This window comes from Malaclemys terrapin, chromosome 10, assembly GCF_027887155.1.
Source record: "Malaclemys terrapin pileata isolate rMalTer1 chromosome 10, rMalTer1.hap1, whole genome shotgun sequence".
Classification (NCBI taxonomy): Eukaryota; Metazoa; Chordata; order Testudines; family Emydidae; genus Malaclemys; species Malaclemys terrapin.
In genome coordinates, this window is record NC_071514.1 from 1,122,600 (window position 1) to 1,139,774 (window position 17,175).

The 17,175-nt window shown below is 45.3% G+C and overlaps 1 protein-coding gene across 1 annotated transcript in view; it reads right to left on the reverse strand.

Annotated features, from left to right (window-relative positions):
- ZNF710 (zinc finger protein 710) overlaps positions 1-11,978 on the reverse strand; it is a 48,007-nt gene extending 36,029 nt beyond the window's left edge. Inside the window, exon 1 of the mRNA XM_054041230.1 lies at positions 11,779-11,978. The gene's annotated coding sequence lies outside the window, so the exon portion shown is untranslated. The remainder of the gene's footprint in view (positions 1-11,778) is intronic.
- Positions 11,979-17,175: the final 5,197 nt, after the last annotated feature.

Consider the following 17,175-nt stretch of genomic DNA (forward strand, 5'->3'; position numbering starts at 1 on the left):
AGATAATCAGACATACTGAGTTCAGATTACAAACAGGAACGTTTAAACTGACCGTCTTCCTGGTGGGGAGAACGATTAGACTATGGGGAATTAATAATCTGAATAATTTTCTCCTATCACTGCTCCAAACCAACTTGAAACTTACTTGCCCTATCTGCTCCCCTAGACAAATATTTCTTGGACCCAAGTGGCTCAGTGAGCCACCAGCTAGACTCTCTTTGAAGGCTTCCATTTAGCTGCAGTCCACAGGTAATTCATCATACCTGGAAGATCCTAGAGTTCGCTGTGGGAATACTCCTTTGGTATTGTCTATAACAGCATTAATACTGTCGAGTTTGTTACAAGTTAAGGTGGTTTTAACAAGTACATCCTTCAGCAACTCCATTGTCATTCCATGTTATTGTATCTCTAATATAACGTCTAATCCAAAATTACACCAAATATTTGCAGAGTTCAAGGGTTTTGTTACAAGTTATTATAATGAGTCCCACTACAGTAAAGGGATCTTCAGAAAAAGAGCAAGCAGGAAATGCACCTCTTAAAATAGAATGAGCAATGTCCTTTCTATGACAATAAAGAGTACAGAGAATAAGACTTGGACAAAAGCTAAGTCTGTTACAGTAGGAATCTTGAAAAATAAAAAAAGAAAAGAAAAATAAAAGGGCTCTACTTTCCTAATTTAATAGCTGTCTGTATTGGAGTGAAAAACTCAGAACTTCCACTCCACTTAAGCTCCACAAGGTTTCCAGGTATATGAGAGAGGCAGTCACAAAGGGAGTGGAGTGTTCATAGCCTATGTGTGCCACAGAATGAAGGGGCCTTCCACACTAGCCCTGAACAGGCCAGCACAGAGCGGGTCAGGGAAGCCACTGGGTCCTTTCATACCCAGATCCATAATCTTCTCCGTCTTTGACTGCTGGTGCATCTGAACAGAATACTGTGCCAACTGATCTGGATGCATTTTATAACCGATTTTTGTCCTACGAATCTTGAGCCGTCAAACTCATCTATAGAATACAACTGCTTTACTCCTTGAAGGATCCAACACCAAGCACATTCTGAAAACACTGCTAGAGAAAGGATGTTGGCTTGTGCAATGGACAATCAATGGCTGGCTTGGGTTCATGGGATCAGCTCTCAAGGTGGGAAATCTTTTTTATTATTAATTTAAATGGTTACAAATATATTATAACACATTATAAATAGTTTAAGGTTTCTCTTGTCTGTATATGTGCTTACACGTAAAGGGTGGTGATACCAAGTATGAGCAGTTCTTGGTATCATCTGAATTTAGAAGAACAGTGTGACCCTTATGTGTACAATTACTGTGACTGTGTGCACAGGTTTTAAAATGTCAGTCTCTGCCTCTCTTTCTATGGCATTCAAGGAGGCCTTAATAATACAAAGAATATCCAACTGCAGAAATCGTTTGCTTGTGTGTGCACCTTGCTGATAATCATGAAATAAAACCAACCACTCAAAAAAAAAAAAAAAAAAAAAAACCCAACACTTTCATAAATCAACCCCTATGGTCTTCAGCTGATGAGTTCCAAAATTATCTTACTTGGGTTCTATAAAACATGCTGAATGAGCGAAGAATACAACTGGGAAAGACAAGAATGAGTCCAACCCTCCTTGTTGACCCAAGAGGTTCCTTTCAATTCTACCATCTAGGATTCTGACTTCTCCAAAGGAATTTCTCTCGAGTGCCCAAATGCCTATGAGGGCCCAGTTCTGCTTCTCTTGCACTGAGTTAGCAGTTACTAACCTTGAAAATCATGGGTCTACTCACACGGTAAAGTGCAACTCAAATACGGGTTGAAAAATTGGGGATCTTAAATAGTAAATGCATGGCCAAGGAGAAAACGCAATTTACTTTCTAAACTGAAGAACAGCAGGACAAGGGAGGCAGGCACTAGTCAATCCATTCCTGACAATAACCGTTACCCATTTCAGATCAAGTGGTTTGCATTGCATCACAATAGATTGGCATTCATCTTTTAAAATTAACCCTTTTCAAGTGGTAGAAAGTAAGAAAGCTCAAAAGTGGAAAGGCTTCTATCGGGGATCACAGTAAGAGTTAAATAATCTTTGCTTATTCTGGCTGGAAACAATAAACACCTACCCACAATCCATCATCATTCAAATTACAATCAGCACTTCCAAGAAAGCAACTACTTAGCTCGAACCCATCCTGGAAATCTGCACAGCACGTTGGGGTCTTCCTAAAGAAATCCTTGAGGCAGTCTAGGAAGAACAAGAGACAAACCCTGCCCCACTCCAGAGGAGACAGGTGTCTGACTGCTTGCTCTTTCAGCCCTGCTGTGCTGAACTAGTGCGCCTAACTTTCTACTCAGAATATTAAAGCCTAAGTTGTGGACATGTCTGTATTAAAAATGGACAGCTACAATAGAGGCTTAATGGAACTGTGCTGGAAAGATGGGGAAAAGGAAACTAGAGAGGAAGTGTCAGAGTGACAGCAAGTTAGGAAGAGCTAGCTCTGTGAGAGGGAGAGAGCAACACCGAGTATTACATTTTAACCAAAGACCCCCCCAAGGGAAAACATCCAAACGCCCGCCAGCTTGCTCCTTTCATTTCCAGTGCTGTTAAATGCAAGCTCACAGGAACTGAAACGTTCTTAATCTCAAGATTTAGAAAAAAAATCCACCGAGCAGCTGGCATATTGGCTCTCTGCAGGGGAGACTGCTCCCCCAGAATTTCCAGCACCGCCACCATTTCACCACTGAATGGCCAGGGAATAAGCCCACGCTTTTGACTCACATGTCTTCCTGGATGAACAGGGTGCTGGGCCACTGGTCAGTAGACAGGATGTTAGGAGAAACGAAGGACAAAAGGAAGGAAAACAAAGGGCGGGCTGAAGGAAAAAATATATAAAAGGAAAAGAGATAGGGGAGAGAGAGTCTATGAAATGAAGGAAAATATAGACAAGCAGTAAATGTCAGTCAGTGGAAAGGAAAAATGGCAAAGGGGGAAACTGTCTGGAGCCTTGGAGCACATATATACAAACATTTGCTACCAAGAAACAGGAAAGATAAATTTAGAACAAGCAAGCATTTATTCTTCTATAATTCTCTCACTCCTTTCTCCCTGTCGCTCACTAGATCACCTATGAATACAAACTGCAAGTGGACTTCAAGCCTGCCTGGTTTCTGGATGCCATAGGCTGGGTCTTGATATCTATCCAAACTTGGAGACACCATGATTTTGGTGCATGAAAATTACCCATAAAAACAAAACAGACGATTCTGCTGGCCTTGCTTAGACCCTCTGACAAGACCCCACACAATCTTCTTTTTGATGGAGCTCGTTAAGTCTCTCACTGAAAGGCATTTCTTCCAACACTTGAATCATCTTTCTGGCTCCTCTCTGCACCCTCTCCAATGTTTCTAACATCCTTTAAAAATGTGGACACCAGAGCTGAACACGGTGTTCCAGGATTGGTCTCACCAGTTCCATCTACAGAGGCAAACATCACCTCCCTTCTCATCCTTTCTCCCCTAGTCATATAGCGTTAGCCCTTTTTGCCACAGCATCACTAGGAGATTATGTTAGGTTGCTTGTCTACTCTGTCCTCTAAAACCTTTCCAGAGTTACCGCTCTCCAGGAGACATCCCCATTCTGTAGGTATGCCTGGCATTCCGCGTTCCTGGATGGGTACTTTGCGTTTGGCTTTATTAACATACATTTTGTGTGAATGGGCCTAGCTTATCAAGCTATAGAACTGCCTTGTCCCCATTATTTACCACTATCATTCTATGCATCATCCACAAAATTTTTTAGCAGTGATTTTATATTTACTTTCAGATCATTGATGAAAATGTTGAACATCATCAGGCTTCGTACCGACTCCGACGCAACCTCACTAGAAACACCCCCATGATGGCTCCCCACTGGCAACTACTTTTTAAAAACTCTCTGATTGAGATCAATCTATTTAACAAATGCGTTCCTGATATTGCATGCTAATTCTTTAATCAGAACATCTTGAGGTACAGAGTCAAACACCTTGCAAAAGTCTAAGTATGTTCCACCTATGCAGTTACCTTTCTCTGATTGAGAATCTCTGCCCTAAGTAATGGACCACTGCAGATCACGTATCTGTTTTTGCTTTGTCACAATCCATTTCCTACAGTACACAGGCTTATTCTAGGTTTTTGGAGCTGCCCAGGTTTCCTTTTAAGCGTAAACGCCCCCTGCAAACCCAGGAACACCTTTTAGCTGAAAAAAGAACAGGAGTACTTGTGGCACCTTAGAGAATTTGTTGTGGCACCTTAGAGACTAACAAATTCTCTAAGGTGCCACAAGTACTCCTGTTCTTTTTGCGGATACAGACTAAAACAGCTGCTACTCTGAAACCTTTTAGCTGAAAGCGCTCTCCACATCAAATCCAGAATGGCAGTTTCATAGAAAGACAGGAATTGCCAGACTAGATCAGACCCGAGGTCCACCTAGTTCAGTATCCTGTCTCAGAGTAACTAGAACCAGATGCTTCAGAGGACAGTGCAAGAACCCTGTAGCAGACAGATGTCTGTGGGATAATCTGCCTGCCCGCTCACCCCTCCATTCCCCCCAAAAAGGTCTCATCCTGATCTGTAATAGTTAGAGATTGGCTTAAGTCTTGATGCATAAGGTTTAATGACAAACATTTCAGAAGGGATAGGAGTTATGTCAACTCTGGATACTCATGCCAATGTTCAATCACCTTTTTAAATTCTTGGCCTCAATGACTTCCTATGGCATTTAGTTCCACAGTTTAATCACACACCGTGTGAAAAAGTATTTCTTTTTATCGGTTGGGAATTTCCCATGTTTTAATTTCATTGACTGTCCCCGTCTTCTTTTCAATCTCTCTTAATGAGAGCTTTCCCCAGGCCTCTGATCATTCTAGTTGCTCTTCTCTGAAGCCCCTCTCTGCAATATCCTATTTTAGATGGAGTGACCAACACAGCAGAGTATCCAGATGAAACTGGATATAGATATAAAGGCATTATGATATTTTTAGTATTATTTTCTATCCCATTTCCTATGCACACCAACACTGTGTTAGTCTTTTGCCTATAATTGCAAATTGCAGAGAGGTTTTTATTGAGCGGTCTACAATGACACCCACATCACTTTCTTAGGTTGATACAGTTAATTTAGGAACTTGTAAGGCAAAGAAAAGTTTAAACTTTCTCTCCAATATGATTATTTCTCATTTATCAAAATTAAATTTCATTTGCAATCATGTTGCCCATTCCTCTAGCTTGTATAGGTCTCACTCTAGTTCCTCACAACCCTCTCTGGTCCTAACCTTAACTTTGTGTGACCGATAAGTTATGTCACCTCACTGCACCCCACCTTTCCAGATAAAAACAAACACACACATTAAACACAGGACCTAGCACAGAACCTAACAGACTCCGCCCTTAACCTTTGGCCATGATGAAAACTGACCATTTAATCCTACTTGTTGCTTTCTGTCTCCTAGCCATTTTTTGATCCATGACAACTTTGCCTCTTACCCCACGCCAACTTCTTCAGTAGTCTCTTGCATGGGGTCTTGTCAGAGGCCCTTTGGAAATCTAAATATATTATGTTAGCTAGTTCTCCTTCATCCACTACTTTCTTGACATGTTCAAAGAATTCTAACAGATTAGTGAGACATGATTTTCCTTTGTGGAATACATGCTGGTTAGACCCTATCAGATCATGATCTTCGAGGTGTTTGGTTGAATTGACAATTAACTAATTTGCCAGGTGCAGATGTAAGGCCTATAGATCTACAATTCCCCAGATTTCTCCTACAGCCTTTTTAAAAATTATGGGTGCAATATTTGCTACCTTCCAATTCTCTGGAACAGTGGCTGTTTTTAAATTAAAGATTGCATTATTTTGTTGGCAGCTACTTCTACTACAGTAACTCCTCACTTAACGTCCTCCCGCTTAACGTTGTTTCAAAGTTACGTCACTGCTCAATTAGGGAACAGGCTCGTTTAAAGTCATGCAGTGCTCCCTTAGAACGTCGTTTGGCTGCCTGCTCTGTCCACTGTTTGTAAGATTCTGTGGAAGAGCAATGACTTTACAAGGGAGCATTGCACAAGTTCCTCTTCTCCGCCCCTTCCCCCTCCCTCCCAGCGCTTCCCCCACCACCAAATGGCAGAGCTTAGGACTTTCTTGGGGTGGGGGGGGAGAGGGAGAGGAGTGGGGATGCGGTGTGCTCCGAAGAGGAGGTGGAGCGGGGACGGGAAGAGGTGGGCCTGGAGCATCCCCCGGCAAAGTCAGCGCCTGTTCTTCTCCAGGGAAGCTGCTGTGGTGCTTCCTAGCGTCCTTGTCTGCAGCAGGCTGTGCCTGTGTGAGGTAAGCCGGGGCACTTCCCAACCACCGTACAGTACACTACATTATAGAATGCCTTTGGTCTGCCCCCCCAAAATGTCCTTGGCACCTAACCCCCCCCTCATTTACATTAAATCTTATGGGAAAATTGGATTCGTTTAACATCGTTTCACTTAAAGTTGCAATTTTCAGGAACATAACTACAACGCTAAGTGAGGAGTTACTGTACTTCCTAGTTATGTTCCTTCAGAACCCATGGATGGACCATCTGGGCCTGGTGACTTACTGCATTTTTAAATGATCAGTTTGCTCCAGCACTACTACTTCAGTCACCTCAATCTCTCAGAGCACTTCATCTTTGTTACCAGGATAAAGTTTTTCAAGAACCCAGGTGAACTTCCTATGTGCTCTTTTCTTTCCCTACACTTGAGAACATTTCAGACACTGTCCCTCTACGTTAGCCTCTCTACAGTAAGACCAGAGGTGGCCTGAAAAGAGGGGAGGGAGGACAAGATGTGTGGATTATGGTCAGGAGAGAAGGGGAGCTTCTTTACAATCTTCAGAGGTTGAGAAGGCCCAACATTTAAAAAAAAGTTTTCCCCCCCTCCTGCTGTTTTTTCCCCCTCCAGCAGAAATGGAGGTCGCCGCCTCTGTTTGGCCTGGGACACCCTATAGAAAAGTTGAGAAATCAAAGGATTATGACATCACAAGTGCTAAGGAAGTGAAACCTGAACAGTTAAGTAGGAAATAGATTTTTAGTTAAAAAACAAAAAGTTTAAAAAAAATTCTAACACTTATTTTAACTCAGCTTATTTTGACTGACACATTGGGGAGCAAAGTTCTCCTTATTGAAGATTCAACACTACTCCCTGACTTAAAGGCTGGGAAACCTCAAACTCCAATGCTCTTAGTCTCCAAGCTAACCTCCGTCAACATTAGGGAAGACAAGAGTATGACACCTTTAAAATAAGCTTCTCTTTGGGGAAAAAGTGCATCTAAAAATGGGACAGACTGAATCGGGCCAACAGATTACAGTCTAACCCCTGTGCCCATCACAATTGGTTTGGGGAAGGGGAGAGCACAGAGTGCCGCTAGTTAGGGGAGAATGTGGCAGATCGGAATAAAAAAGAAAAGGTCAAAGCTCTATAAGCCCCACTTGGAATACACCGTCTGCCCCCAAATCCATAGCCTGAAATGAAGGGAACCCCCGTGACATGCCCCCTAGGTTGGAATGCTGCACAGCAGCCAGGCCCCTGGGCCTCCGCCTCAAACACGACCAATAAAAGGCACAGCAGCAGCTATATAAAAATGTGTATCCAAAAGAGACACAAACTAGATCTTTTCGAAGGGTTATTTCTATTGCAGTAGAAGCTACAGGCCAGGCAGGTCAGGCCCCCATTATGCTAGATGTGACAGATATGGCAATTTCCTGCAATAGCCTTGGAAAAAATGTATTAAGTTTAATCATCTTTGGAGTTCACTGTATTAAATGCAAAGGTTCTGTATTATTGTGAGCCCTGGGAAATATTATGAACTTCAAAGGACTATATTGAACAACGGGCCAGAGAAGAATGGGCTTTTGAACAAACAGTGTCAAATGGTTTGCCTGGGAAATCCCTATGGGGGGATGATTGCAAATATCTCATCTCTGATTATGCAAAACAAGTCTTTTGAAGCTACGCCCTGAGGAAGGAATCACTGTCTGCTGATTTCCTGTTCCTGGAATCTAAAAATCAAAGGCCCAAACTGCATAAAGGAAAGACTAACCAATGCACGGGCATGCTTGTTCTAAAAGAATGCTGCTATGAACTTGTAACCACAGAAAAACCTCCTGGTGGGGTTTGAAGGACTGACTCCTATCAGAGCCCCGATGGAGTTGGGGTGATCTCTGGTAAGCTTATTAGCATGCATGTAGGCCCCTTTATTGTTTTAATGTTTTCTCTGTAGTAGAAAGAGCTGTGTTGTAACTCAGGCCATTATCGGTATAACCACATCACTTGGGGTGTAAAAAAAGCACACCCCAAGCAACTGTTATACCCTGCTGTGTCTATGGAAGAGCATCTCCTGTTCACATGGCTACTGCCTCGCAGGGAGGTGGGTTAACTGTGCCGATGGGAGAAGCTCTCCCGTCAGCATAGTAGCATCTTCACTAAAACGCTACCACAGCACAGCTGCACCGCTGTAGCACTGTATGTCATGACAATCCCTTAAGTGGAGCAATTACCTTGTTCACAGCCTTCGAAGAGTGAGCAAAGTGCAGACGCTGGTCAGCTTAGACAGCCTGGCTTGCTGGGAATAACAACGTAGGTAGGGAACTGTGCACCCTGGAAAACATCGTGTCAGGAGGGAGACACACACGGGTCTCCACGCAAGAGAGGTGACAGCTGGGGAGCCAGAAGCCTAGAAGTGGGTGTCCTTGCTGGACTGCAGAGGAGGAATACAGGTGCAGCTGCCCTGGGCTGTGACATCGCGCACTGAACAAACATGTAGAAAATTACAGTCCTTCTCTGAAATAGCATCCAGTCTAAACGCCAAGACGTAGCAGGTGGACCAGCAAAACAACTGGGCTGGGGAGTGGGAAGAGGCAGACAGGGTAGCAAGAACAGTAGAGTATGCACAATTCCTGGTCAGTCAGGAGTAATGGCAACTCACCACCCACCTACGCTAGCTGGTTCTTTTTATTATGGTCCCAATTTGGCAAGGGACTTAAACACGTGCTTAACTTTAAGCATCTGATTAGTTCAATGGAAGTTAACTGTGCTCGAGTTAGGCATGTGTTAAAGTATCTTTCTGAATTGGGGCTTAAGTCTCAATAAAAAATGTGATTATTTTTTCATATGAATTTATCAACATATGGAACGTTCGTCTCACTTAGCAGCAAATGTCCTGAAATAATCACTGTGGCTCATGCACAAATAGTCCATTGCCTATTCATTAACACAATGCTTCTGACGATCTCATTCATCCTGTCTCTGAGGGGTATTTACTAAACTGGTTTACAAATCACAATCCCTTTATACTTTTTAGTCTAATAAAACTAAAACTACATCATAATGATTAAACAGAACAAGCAAGGCGAAAAGCAGTCCTATTTGGTGAAGAAACAATTTTACTTGCATACAGTTTGTAATAATAGTGAAGTTATCTATTTTTCTTTAACCTTGTATATGGAAAGAATGTGTTATCTGTATTTATGGAGCCTATCAGTCTAGCATATTCATAAAATGAGAACCATGTTGCAAGATGGCCATATGTATTTAGCCTGCAGTTGTGGAGTTTTCCCATTGGAAGGGTATTCCTCACTCTTTTTGTTGTTTAAATCATTTCTCTAGAACGGAGAGAGGGGCATGTCCATTTCTTTGCCAGAAGGATTTTCATTGCCATAATCAAGTGCAAATACAGCTCCATGCATTGTTTGATCAAAAGAATTTGAGGAAAGACTCCAATAGGAATGTTTCAGGAGTCAAGGGGAAGTCCAAAACCATCATTAAAAATTGGCCCTTGGTTTGCTGCCAAAATTGGGTTACTTTCAACAGGCCCCCAGGAAATGGGGAAACAAGCTCCATCCACAACCTTTCCAGAGTTCATCTGGGGAACTTAGATTTCTTAGGGCTCCAACTAGCCTAGAATGCAGTTTTAAAATGGTTATGCCTAATCCACATTGGCCAGACAAACCATGTTTAAACAGAGTCCACCAAAACCATTGTAGAATGGTGTTTAAAATCAATTCTGCCAAGACTGTTTAATTCTTAGCGTGAGGCCTTGGAGCAAATAAACTTAAGTCATCTATGCCACAAACAACTCGTCCATTCTGACTGAAGCTTAAAGACTAACCAGCCTTCTCTACTTTCTGTGTTTCCAACGTTTTTTTATATTTTAAGAGGAGTTTTAACCTCCCAGAGCTGCATCTTCTGACTTGACCATCACTCCCCTCTGCAACACAATGTGTTTAAATAAAGTTTATTAATATTGTATTCTGTAGATTGATTACAGAGGATTGTAAGAAGGGAAAGCGCCTCACCACATGCAATACTTTTCAAAGGAGGGAGTCACAAAACAAGTTGGTTACCAGTCAGACCAGAGGTCTCATGAACAAAGCCTTTGTGAAACTGTAGATTTTTTTCTGAAATTTTCCAGAAGGCAGGTGAGATCTGTCTGCCGTATAAGAAGTGTGGATAAAAGAGGGCAGGGCGAAAGTGGGTCCTAAACCTCAAATATTTGCATTAGATTAACACAACCTATTCAGCCAGGTTCTTCCCATCTCTAACTACTATGCTCATATGTACTTTTATAGAACACTAGGCTGGTGATGAAATTATTTCCCCCTCTCCGGGGTTGAGTCTAACCCGTAGCCCAGAATGGTCCTATCAGCTAGGGTGACCAGACAGCAAGTGTGAAAAATCGGGATGGGGTGGGGGGTAATAGAAACCTATATAAGAAAAAGACCCCAAAATCGGGACTGTCCCTATAAAATCGGGACATCTGGTCACCCTACTATCAGCTAATATCAGGTCCCCCACAAACCCACAGTGCATCCTGGGGAGAAAATCGGGACATCTGGTCACCCTACTATCAGCTAATATCAGGTCCCCCACAAACCCACAGTGCATCCTGGGGAGAAAATCGGGACATCTGGTCACCCTACTATCAGCTAATATCTGGTCCTCCACAAACCCACAGTGCATCCTAGGGCCCCACAGCAAGTCTAGCAGGAACCCTAAAGGCCTGGCTACACTACAGCCCAGCAGCCGAGCCCTGTAGCATGGACCCAAGGGGTTGTTCCCTCCATGGAGCTAAATCCATCGCTCTGGGCAGCAGGACCCAGGCAAGGGGAGGCTTCTTCCTCGACCTCCCCAGGTCTCCATGGGGCGGGGAGGTAACTGGGCTCCCGCCCAGGCACATCGCTAACCCCGGCTGAGTGTTCAGCGCTTAGGACCAGGCCTGGGGGGTTCTTCCCCCGAAGTTTGTTTCCAGTGGCGGAGCTTAGGGGAGCGGTGGAGTTTCTGGGCCGGGAACCCGGGCAGGGGAGCCGAGAGCCGGTGTGACTTGGAAGCGGTGTGACACCGGTGTCAATCCCCTGGACAGGAATCCCGGGGATACGGAGCGGGTGTGCGCGGCACTGTGGGGCGCAGAGGGGCCCCCCATGGCAGCCGGTCCCCGCGGGGTGGGGCAGCGGCTCTGGAGACCGGTGTGCTGGGCTCGCCCCGCCAGCCCGGCCCAGCCCCGCTCCCGCAGCCCCGGAGCCCGGCGGGGGCTCAACAGGTCGCGGCGCGGGGAAGTTGGCGGCGGGGGCGGGGGCGGCCCCACGTGCGCCCCCCCCCCCCCCCCCCCATCTCGCCCGCCGGGAGCGGCCCGTCCGAGCGCCCGCGACATGTCGGCGGCCCCGAGCCGGGCCTGCGCCGCGGAGCGCGGCCCGCGCCCTCCCCCCGGCCCGGGACTCACCCTGGGCTGGCGAAGCGGGTCCCTGTTCCGGGTGCCGCCCGGGCCGCTCCCGGCGGCAGGAAGCGAGCGCGGAGCGGGGCTGACGGGAAGGGATGCAAAGCGGCCGCTCCTCGGCTCCGCTCCCTTTTGTCTCCGCGGCGCCGCCGCCGCCGCCCCTCCCGCCGCCAGCTCCGGCCTCTGCCCTGGGCGGCCGGGCCGGGCCGGGCCGGGCTCGCCGCGAGCCCCGGGGCTCGCCCCCCCTCCCTGCCCGGCTCCGGTTCCGGACCAAGTCACGCCCCCGCCCCCCGCCGCCTCCAGGCGGGACCGGACCGGACCGGACCGGACGGGGGACTCCCGTGCGGAGCCGGGGCGGGGATCGGACCCGCCCCCGCCCCAGCGCCCGGGACCAGCGGGGGGATCGGTCAGGGCAGGAGACTGTTCCCCGGAGCGCTGCGCCAGCCCCGGGCGCGGCTGACACGCTCCATGGGGTCTCACTCCGGAGCGGGGACCGCGCGTGGGGATAACCCAGCCGGAGCGGGCTCCGAGCCCCCGTCAGCCCCTGGCCAGGGGCCACCCGCATCGCACCAGCCAGCGCGGTCAGGAAAGCCCCCAACTCACCGGCGCAGTGATTGGTCCAGGGGTCCGCTAGGCTGAAGGCCCCCAAAGTTTTGCTAATCCCTTCCTCCTGAGCCACCTTTTTACTGTTTATCCTCTGTAAGGGGCAGAGAAATCCCTGGAATCAGCTGTGGCTGGGAGCCAGGCAGACTTAGCGAGCCCGAAGGATTATTGGTGCTGTGGGGATGACAGATAGGCATCTCACAGAACCCCACCCATAGGTGCTGGAACTAGGGGTGCAGGGGGTGCTGCTGCCGCACCCGCTGGCCTGAGGTGGTTTCCATTATAAAGAGAACAGGAGTACTTGTGGCACCTTAGAGACTAACAAATTTATTAGAGCATAAGCTTTCGTGGGCTACAGCCCACTTCTTCGGATGCAGACTAACACGGCTGCTACTCTGAAACCTGTCATTATAAAGAGAGTTTACAGTTTGATTCAATGTCTCTCAGCACCTCCACTGTACAAATTGTTCCAGCCCCCTTGATCCCACCCCACCACTGCAAGCAGGGCCGACTCCAGGCACCAGTGCAGGAAGCAGATGCTTGGGAGGGCCAATGGAAAGGGGTGGCACGTCCGGGTCTTCGGTGGCAATTCGGAGGGAAGGACCAGCCGCCGAAGAATGCAGTGGCGCGGTAGAGCAGCCGCCGAAGTGCCGCCGATCGCGGCTTTTTTTTTTTTCCCTATTCGCCGCTTGGGGCGGCAAAAAAGCTGGAGCCGGCCCTGACTGCAAGGATATCCTCTGTGGTGCCACTATCTTCAGTGTGGTAATAAGAATAACCATGACACAGAGTAAAAGACCTGAAGCTATCTGCAAGACCACCTACTCCCTGCCTGCCTGTTGTTAATATACACCAGACTCTAGCCCAGTATTGCAGTCACCATGACTTATTGTCTTGGATGATTTGACATCCATGCAGATGATGATTCCTCTGTGTTGTCTTAAAATCTCATGGTTGCAATGATCATTATAGACAAGCTTCGTACAACTCACAATTGGGAAGTCATACTTTGGGTTTTATTTTTGGCCTGTGATTGGGAGTGCATCTGTCTGTGTGAAGATTACACCTTTATCATGGTCTTATTTTCTATTGCGACACTGCCTAGAGCTCCCAATCAGGGCCCAGGGCCCTACTGTCCTTGGCACTGTACACATGTAATAAAAAAAATGTCCCAACCCCAAAGAGTTTATAATTCCCAGATTCATCGATTCCAAGCCAGAAAGGACCATTGCCATCATCTAGTCTGACGTCCCCTATAACACGGGACATAGAACTTCCCCCAAATAATTCCTAGAACAGATCTTTTAGAAAAAAAACCATCCAATCTTGATTTTAAAATGGTCAGTGATGGAAAATCCACCATGACAATTGGGAAATTATTCCAATGATTAATTACTCTCACTGTTTCTACCCCTTATATCCAGTCTGAGTTTGTGTAGCTTCAACTTCCAGCCGTTGGATCCTGTTAGACCTTCGTCTCTTAGACTGAAATACTGTACTTATATAGATTATAATCAAGTTACCCCTTAACATTCTCTTTGTTAAGATAATTAGTTTGAGCTCCTTGAGTCTATCATGATAAGGCGTGTTTTCTAATCTTTGAATCAGTCTTGTGACTCTTCTGTGAACCCTCTCTAATTTATCGTCACCCTTGAACTGTGGACACCAGAACTGGGCACAGTATTCCAGCAGTGGTTGCACCAGTGCCAAACAGAGGTAAAATCACCTCTCTGCTCCTACTCAAGCTTCCCTTATTTATACATCCAAACAAGAGTCACATTAGTCCTTTTGGCCACAGCATCGCAGTGGGAGCTTGTATTCCGCTGATTGTCCACTAGGAGCCCAAAATCTTTTTCAGAGTCACTGCTTCCCAGGAGAGAGTTCCCAGTCCTGTAAGTATGGCCTACATTTGTTGTTCCTGTTTGTATTTAGCCATATTAAAACACATATTGTTTGCTTGTGCCCAGCTTAACAAGCCTTCCAGATTGCTCTTTATCACTGACCTGTCCTCTTCATTATTTACCACCCCCCCATTTTTGTGTCATCTGCAACCGTTATCAGTGATTATTTTATATTTTCTTCTAGATCACTGATAAAAATATTGCACAATGTAGGGCAAGAAACAATTCCTGTGGAACCCTACTAGAAACCCACTGGTTCAATGATGACTGACTGTTAAATTACATTTTGAGACCTATCAGTTAGCCAGCTTTTAATCCATTTAATGTGTGCCATGCTAATTTTATATCATTCTAGGTTTTAAACAAAATATGTGGTTACAAGTCAAATGAGTTACAGAAATGTATTACATGAACATTATTACCTCTATCAACCAGATTTGTAATCTCATCAGAAAGAGCTGCCAAGTTAGTTTGACAGGATCTTTTTCCATAAAACCATGTGGATTGGCTTTTACTATGCTACCCTCCTTTTATTCTTAATTAATAGATTCCCATATCAGCTGCTCCATTATCTTGCCCAGGATTGATGTCAGACTGACAGGCCTATAATTACTCAGGTCATCCCACTTACCTTTTTCAAATATTGGTGCAACATCTAATGTAGCTTTCTTCCAGTCTTTAGAACTTCCCCGGTGTTCCAGGATTTATTGAAAATCAACATTCATCATCCAGCAAGCTCCTCAGCCAGCTCTTGTAAAACTCTTGGTTACAAGTTATTCAGATCTGCAGATTTACTTTAGTAGCTGTTGTTGTTTAACCCCCTTCTGAGGGTACGTCTACACTTACCTCCGGGTCCAGCGGCAGGCAATCGATGTTCTGGGATCGATTTATCGCGTCTGGTCTAGACGCGATAAATCGATCCCCGGAAGTGCTCGCCGTCAATGCCAGTACTCCAGCTCGGCGAGAGGAGTACGCGGCATCGACGGGGGAGCCTCCCTGCCGCGTCTGGACCCGCGGTAAGTTCGGACTAAGGTACTTCGAATTCAGCTACGTTATTAACGTAGCTGAATTTGTGTACCTTAGTCCGAAGTGGGGGGCTAGTGGGGACCAGGCCTGAGATACTAGTGGAATGGAAAGAGTATTATCACAAAATATGACTACCTCATCTGGTTTTTCCCCAAATACGTAACAGAAATATTTCTTGAACACTTCTGCCCTTTCTTCATTATTACTGATAGTTATACCATTTCCATCTAGTAATGGACAAGTACCATTGTCAGGATTCTTTTTGTTCCTAATATACTTTAAAAACTCCTTATTGTCCTTAACTCTGCTGGCCATAGATTTCTCCTTGTTTCCCCTTACTTCCCTTATTAATTTTCTACAATTAATCTTTATCTTGTGCAAACTAAGGTCAAATTTTACCTTTCCCCCCTTAATCAGGATTTGCCCAACTTTGGAAATCAATGGACTTGCTTGGGTTCCAGAGTTCCCTGAATGAATGTTGTGCCTATGGAATATTACCAATGACCCCAGAGAGGCTGAGAGCTCACAGAATAGAAGCTGGAATGGAAGGAAGATCAAAATTCAGAGTGGTGGAACTAGAGTAAGTGGAGGCTTAGCAATTAGGTGTAGTGACTGGAAGGTCAAAACTCCCAGAGGTGAGGGAGGAGGGTCAGATCTCACAATTTGGTAATGGGAGTGGTTGGTAGTTCAGAGCAGCTGCAGAGGGTGTTGTCTCCAAACTACTTCAAGGAAAACAGAGACTTTCAGCTTCCTGGATCTGAAGAAAGAGAAGGATGAGGTCTGCTTTTCATGGAACAAGGTATAAGTAGAGACAGTAGGGATTTGGCTATATGGATGTTTAAAGATAGTGGATATTAGTGGAAACAAGTACAGTGGGCAAACTAATTACAGTCACCAGTTTATTTAACAAACTTATCCTTTTTTCCTGTCTATGGACCATCTTGGATTTTAACATATTTTTGTTATTTACAATTATTTGAAAAATTGTTTCTGGAAACATATTTCAGCCTATAGATGGCTGTGAGTATTGCTTCAAATAGCTGCTATACATTTTGTGGGTTTGGTCGGTTAAGAAACATGGCTCTCCAACTGGCTTATTCCAAAACTCACAAAGAGCTTTCAAGGTGACCACCAAACAAACTCAGCATAAATATCCATTCATGCCAACACATTTCCACTAGTGTTCGTCACTTTCTCGTGAGTTTGCTTGTACAAATGTTTGCAAAATGCATCACAAATGCCATGAATGTAAGTTTGCAGTTTTTATTTAGACAATCACAATTTTGTGTGTGTGCAGAATTCACTCATCTCCCAAAATAAGGCTTTCCACTTTAAAATAGGAAATGGAGCAGAACATATAATAGAGCTAAAGGACACCTAGAGTGTCAAGAGAAGGCTAGAAAAGGTTAGCATGATGAAAGAGGCAGAAGCACTTCTTGTGAAGTAAAATGACAATGAGGATCTGTTTCACAGGGAATACACTGTATTTAACAAATAAATAACAAAGGTTAAGTGTAGGAATATTACTGAGACTTGGTACTTGAATATGTATTCTATCTAAATAATGAATGATCTAGACAAGGTAAATGGGGTGTTCTTGTTTATCTTTTCCCCAAGACTGGGAAGAGAGTCAATCCAACAGATAAGTGTAAGGCAACCACTAATTGCCTGGGGATAGGAAGAAACTTCTCCTACAGGTAGTTTATTCCATTGCTCTCCTCTGAAGTGTCTGATACTACCCACCATGGACTGATGAAACACCAGCCTGACCCAAAACAGCAAATGTTCATAAAAGGAGGTTAATAGGGTCAGCAGGGGTGGTTCTGAAGCACCCTACCCCCGTTTCCCCTTCTACTCAGGGTCCCATAAAAACTGC